Below are 6,000 nucleotides of genomic sequence, written 5' to 3' on the forward strand. Positions count from 1 at the left end.
TGAATGTAGATTTTCTCAGTAGACATCTATTAGTAGGGATGAAAAGCATATTTCATAGGAATGAGGTTTCTACTGCATTTCAGATCTTATTTTAATTATTTATATGTCTTTTTATCTGTATTATATGTTGTGTTGTTTAATATTTAGTATTTTAATGACTTCTGTGGTTCTTGGAATGTTAAGGAAGATAAGCACTGTAAATATAAAATTAATAATTAATTATTCTTCATTATACTTACAGGGATTACATATAAAAATCTTCTGAGGCTTCATGAGAACCGATCTAGAAGTTTTCTGTTTTGTTGTTATTCTCCATGAAGGATTCTCCTTTGCCTGAACAGCCTTCAAAAAACTGAACCTAAGTTATTTTAGACTTTTGTTCATAGCATTTAATGTTAGACATTGATCGCAGGATAGAGGGGTTGGTTAAGAGAGTGGTTGGAAAAGATTATTGGACTAGTTTCAGACTATTTTGTTTCAGCTAGGTATTTGGTATGCATGAACATATCTAGACCCTTTTCCTATCTATTTCACTCTGTACTCCACTCTCAAATGATTTATAATGTTTGAATCCCTTCCCTTGTTTAGCCAAGTGCAGTATTAGAGAAAGAGTATATTGGTGCTGATTTTGAAGAGCATTTCACAACCAGCTCTGTTCCTTGCTTCTTTTCTATAAGGGCATTGTGTATTACTTGGAGAATGATGAGCTGAAAGTGAAGAACAGTGATGTGATGAAGCTATAATTTTTGTGCAGCATGAAAAGTAGATTTGAACTGACCTGTGTTAGAGTATGTGCTGAAGGCTTATTCCTCCCACATAAAAGAGCACAGAGGCAGAAGGGGAGTTGCAGTGCCTCAGACAAAGACATGAGCCCCTGCCAAGACTGCCCAGGGTTGTCCTAGGAGAGTGTCAGCTCCACAGGTTGGATGAGACCCAACACTATGAATCCATGGGTGGGGCTCTGTAGAGCTCCAAACAGACTTGAGGAGGATCTCTGCTCTGGGGAATGGGGTGTGTTATAGTATACTGGGCAAAAGCATCCTGGAATTGTATGAGCTTCACTATTAGATGCTAAGAAGAGGAACAAGTTATGCAGAAAGGGGTGGACAGAGATGATTTGGGAAGGAACAAATGTGCAAAAAATGGAAACATAAAAAGAGAAAAGGGGACCATTCACTTGTCTGGTGAATATAGAGTCTTCTGTCCATGTTCTTTGCCAGGCTGATGCAGTCTGTCCTGATGGCAGCAGCTGGAATAGGCTGTGGTCTCAGGGCTTCAGCTCAGTCTGGAGAAGAGAAGGCTCCAAGAAGACCACATTGCAACCTTCCAGTAATTAAGAGGTCCTACAAACAGGAGAGAGACCAATTGTTTCCACAGGCAGATAATAATAGGACCAGGGGAACAGTTTTAAATTAATAGAGGAGAGATTTAGATTAGATGTTAGGAGGAAATTCTTTACTCAGAGGGTGGTGAGGCACTGTAACAGACTGTCAAGGGAAGCTGTGAGTGCCCCATCCCTGGAGGTGTTCAAGACCAGATTGGATAGTGCTCTGAGTAGCCTGATCTGGTGGGTGGCAAACTGCCTATTATGGCATGGGATTGGAAGTAGATGACCTTTAAAGTCCTTTCCAACCCAAACCATTCTATGATTCTTTGATTCTATGACTCTACTATATGTCCATACTAGAGGGGGTAAAAAATAGTTATGTTGTAACAGCCTATCATATCTCTTGCCATTTAGTTAATTGAATTTGAGTCTGCTGATTATGAGACATAAAACCACAAGGGAATTGAGCATGGCAAATAGACCTAATTGTACTAATAGATCATCTACAGTAAAAATACTCATCCTAATGTAATCTTATAATGATGGCAAACACTGACACCTCCAGGTATTAATTTGCTGCTTAAAATTATTTCACAAACTAGGACTACTAATCTGTATTTTCCACTCTGAATCTGAGGTAGTCCCTGTTTTCTAGTGCTTCCTTCTGATTCTAAAATCAGAGAGATTTTAGGCCTAGAATTAGATTCACATGGATACTGCCATAACCTTTCATTCTTTTTCTCTAAAAGCTGTCAGTCTTTATCTTTTGTTATTTGACAATGGAAAATGAAGATATGGTGGCCTCTGTTTTGCAGCACTGAGCATGATGATCTCAGATATGCTTCTAACCTATTTATTCTGTTGATGAGTACTACTGTGAGACAAAGGTAGCAGAATTTGTTGGCATTATATGTACATCGGTTTTAACTATAGAACTATTCTGTGATTATTTTTTCTTTTAAATCTCTTTCCAGGGAAACTACAGTACCTAAAGAGGGCATACAAGAATGCTGTAGAGAGACTATTTATCAGGAAGCATAGCAACAGGACAAGGGATAGTGGCTTTAAACTAAAAAAGGGTAGATTTAGCTACTAGGAAAAAAATATGTAGTCAGAGTTTGGTTAGACACTGGAACACATTTCCTAGAGAAGCTGTGGGTGCTCCATCCCTGCAGGTATTCGAGGCCAGATTGGATGGGGCTTTATGCAACCTAACCTAGAGGGAGGTATCCCCGTTCATGGCAATGGAGTTTAAACTAGATGATATTCAAGGTCCCTTCCATGCCAAACCACTCTATGATTCTGTGATTCTGTGATTTTGTTATTTTGTGATTCTATGAAAATACAGGATACGTAACATTACCCATTTTTAGAAATGGACTAGATGAACTGTTGTCTTACATTTTCCAATTCCAGTCATTAAGAACAAAAAAATTTGGTAAGTATACTGTTAATATTCATAGGCACTCTTTTTCTTTCTATTTTCCTTACTGTATCAATTTATCTCATAGGATTGTTTAAAATTTTCCTCAGCTGCTGAATGTAGATGTTGTTTAAACATAGGAAGAATGATGCCATTTAACATTAAATGATTATATTAACTCTTAAGTCTCTTTCTTCACCTTACACATACCGTTAAGTGAAAAAAGTGTGAATATAGAATGGAAAATAAGATTACAGAAAATATTTCTGAATATAACAAAAATATTGGAACGTGCTGTATTTTACTTTGTATAATTCCTAGTAAGATCTTTATGTATACTAAAACAAGACACGAGTTTCTGTTCTCCTAAGAAAATGAGTTAAATTCTAGAATGACTCTTCATAATGTTTTTTAACACGAAAAGTATATTTTTCTCATTTGATCAATGTCCATACTTCCCATATAATTTGTGCTCTGTCATGAGCATCCAGTCTAACTCTCAAACTCTTGCAAGCAGCCCACTCCTGAGATTTTTACTGAGCACCATACCTTCCAGGAAACCACACACATATTCAGTTACATTTGCCTTTAATTTGAATTTTAAAGCACTGTCAGAGGAGGAGCAGGACATTTTTCCCCTTCAGCCACCTCCTTTCCCACAGATATTACTTCATCTCTGGATATTTTCAAGTAAAAAATCTTCTCTTGCTCTCTTCTAGACTCCCCATTGCTGCCATCAGCTCTTCACCATGCTGTCAGCAAGGACTTGGAAACACTTCTTGCTGGCAACATTTATCAGAGCAGCAGCAATTCAGCTTGTACACCCTTGCTTACTCATTAGAACATTCTTCTTGTCACAAACTCAAAGCTGACATCTCTGTTCACATCAGTCCACAGAGAATCCCAGATCCATAAATACTTTCCTAAACAAACATTTTGTTTTGTACTTTTAAATGGATATGTATAAAAGCTATTCAAAGCAAAACAAACCTAAACTAATACGTGTAATTCAGAAGTAGTAAAAATGAAAATATTGAGAATGGCATGAGCTGCAGTGAATTTCAGAATCAGAGTTTTTGCTTTATGACTGGCAAAGCCTGTGTGCAGCCTGTGAATCTGGAAGACTCTCTGTCCCATGGGTGCTGCTGCAATTCCTGCTCTGCTGCTCCTTCTTGCATGTTGGGCTGGAAACAAGACCGAGCCTGTGCTCTAGAGGTGTATGCACACACATGCATACCAGACTCTAAAATTGCTGTTGAAAACAACCACAGAGATGGTGTTGCCTTCAGCAGCAGACCATGAACACCAACACTGCACACACAAAATAGCCCAGTCCTGTTTTTCCTTTCCGGCTGATTAGGGTTAGAGAATTGAAAGGCTCTAGGGCAACCTTATTGATATACAAATATACATATCTACAAGGCACAAAGAGGTTGGAGCCAGATTCTTTTCAGTGGTATCCACTGCCAGGGTAGGAGGCAGTTGGCACAAACTGAAACACAAGGGATTCCATCTAAACATCAGGAAGTACTTATTTGCTGTTTGTGACTAAACATTGGAACGTGTTGCCCAGAGAGGTTATGGAGTCTTCATCCTTGAAGATTTTAAAAGGCAGAACAAAGTCACGGGCAAACTACTCCTGATTGAGCGAAAGGCTTCGATCTGATGATCTCCAGAGTCCCGTTTTAAACTCAATCGCTTTGTGATTCTGTGATCAAGGCTGAAGTGAAAACTCACACATACCCTCTGTTGATTTACTAATACAACATTCTCAGATGTCTCACAGATCAGTGCACCCTCTCAGTTTAGCTAATTCCCATGACCAGAATCTAGTCCCCTTATTCAGCATGCAGTTCTCTCCCTACTTGTTGGCTAGTCAGGCTTGAAGTTTACTTACAAATAGATGCCTGCAGTTACAAACTCATCTCATATTGATCTTATGCCTCCACAACCATAGATCACTCAGATACTACCACACACTGTTCAGCACTCACAAGTAGGATAATCAGTGAGAGAGCACAGAAAAAAATGTAAGAAAACTATTTAGTAAGAACAAGATCAAGGGTTTGTATGGGGTTTATAAGGTATGTAATAAAAGAATGTGGGTTGTATACGTTTCAGATGCAGCACGTGAGTGTAGCATTCATCAAACAGAGTTGGTGTAAGATCAATTGTTATAAAAGACTAGATTTGGGGATTTTTTTTTTCTTTTCCTCAAGTAAAATTCTGGTAGAAGAAATGAAGAAAAATGGGAAAAAAGTTTTGTCTTTGATGTCGAATGATGAAAACTGTTTTGGATAATGAGCCTATGAGGAACACCAGTTGTGACAGACTGACAACCAGATACAACTCCATTCAAAACGACCCTTTGGGCCTAGCTGTCCAGCCAACATTTTTTACCCAGTGAATACTAAGTACATCCATCCAAGTCATGAGCAGCCAGTTTCTCCAGGAGACAGCTATGGGAAACAGTATCAAATGCTTTTCTAAAATCCAAGTGAAATACATGAATTGCCTTTCTCTCATTCACTGAGTTATCCTACTGTAGAAGGAAGTCAAGTTAGTCAAGCTAGATTTACCTTTCATAAGCCCATGCTAAGTAGGTCTGTTCACTTCATTTTCCTGTAGGTGACGGTATTCAAAATAATCCACTCTGTTACTTTCCTTGGCACTGAGGTCAAATTGGCAGGCCTGTAATTCTCCAGATCCTTCTTCCTGTCCTTGCATCACATTTGCTAACTTCTAGTTAAATGAGTCCTCTGCAGTTAACCAGTTATTTGTTAAAAGGGTCGTGGTGGCCACTTCCATTAACTCCTCCAGTGCCCAGAGGCCCATCTGGCCCCAGAGATTTGTGTGTCTAAGTAATATAGAAGGTCACTAATCACTTGGCTTCACCCTGCTCCCTTTGTCTTCTAGCTCAGTGTACCGAGCAATCTGAGATCAATTAGTCTTACTAATAAAGATTGAGACAGTTACCTATGTTTCAACTTTAGGGCAATGGAGAGTAATAATGGACTAGCTCTGTTATCACTGTGTGGAACAAGGAATGATTTCATATGTCCACTGCACTCTTATACAATGTTTTCTTGATTTCTGATTTGGAATTGGAACCATATAAATCTTATTGCATCCATAAGAATCTTTTGTGTCTGATTGTGAAACTCCGCAGGGAAAAATGAAGAGTTTTGTCTTTTGGTTTAGAAAAGGAAAGAAAAATAGAGGACATGCGTTTTCATGAAATTTTGGATAT

The sequence above is a fragment of the Lagopus leucura genome, unplaced genomic scaffold (genome assembly GCF_019238085.1).
Source record: "Lagopus leucura isolate 7727_CA_CO unplaced genomic scaffold, USGS_WTPT01 Super-Scaffold_100002, whole genome shotgun sequence".
Lineage (NCBI taxonomy): Eukaryota > Metazoa > Chordata > Aves > Galliformes > Phasianidae > Lagopus > Lagopus leucura.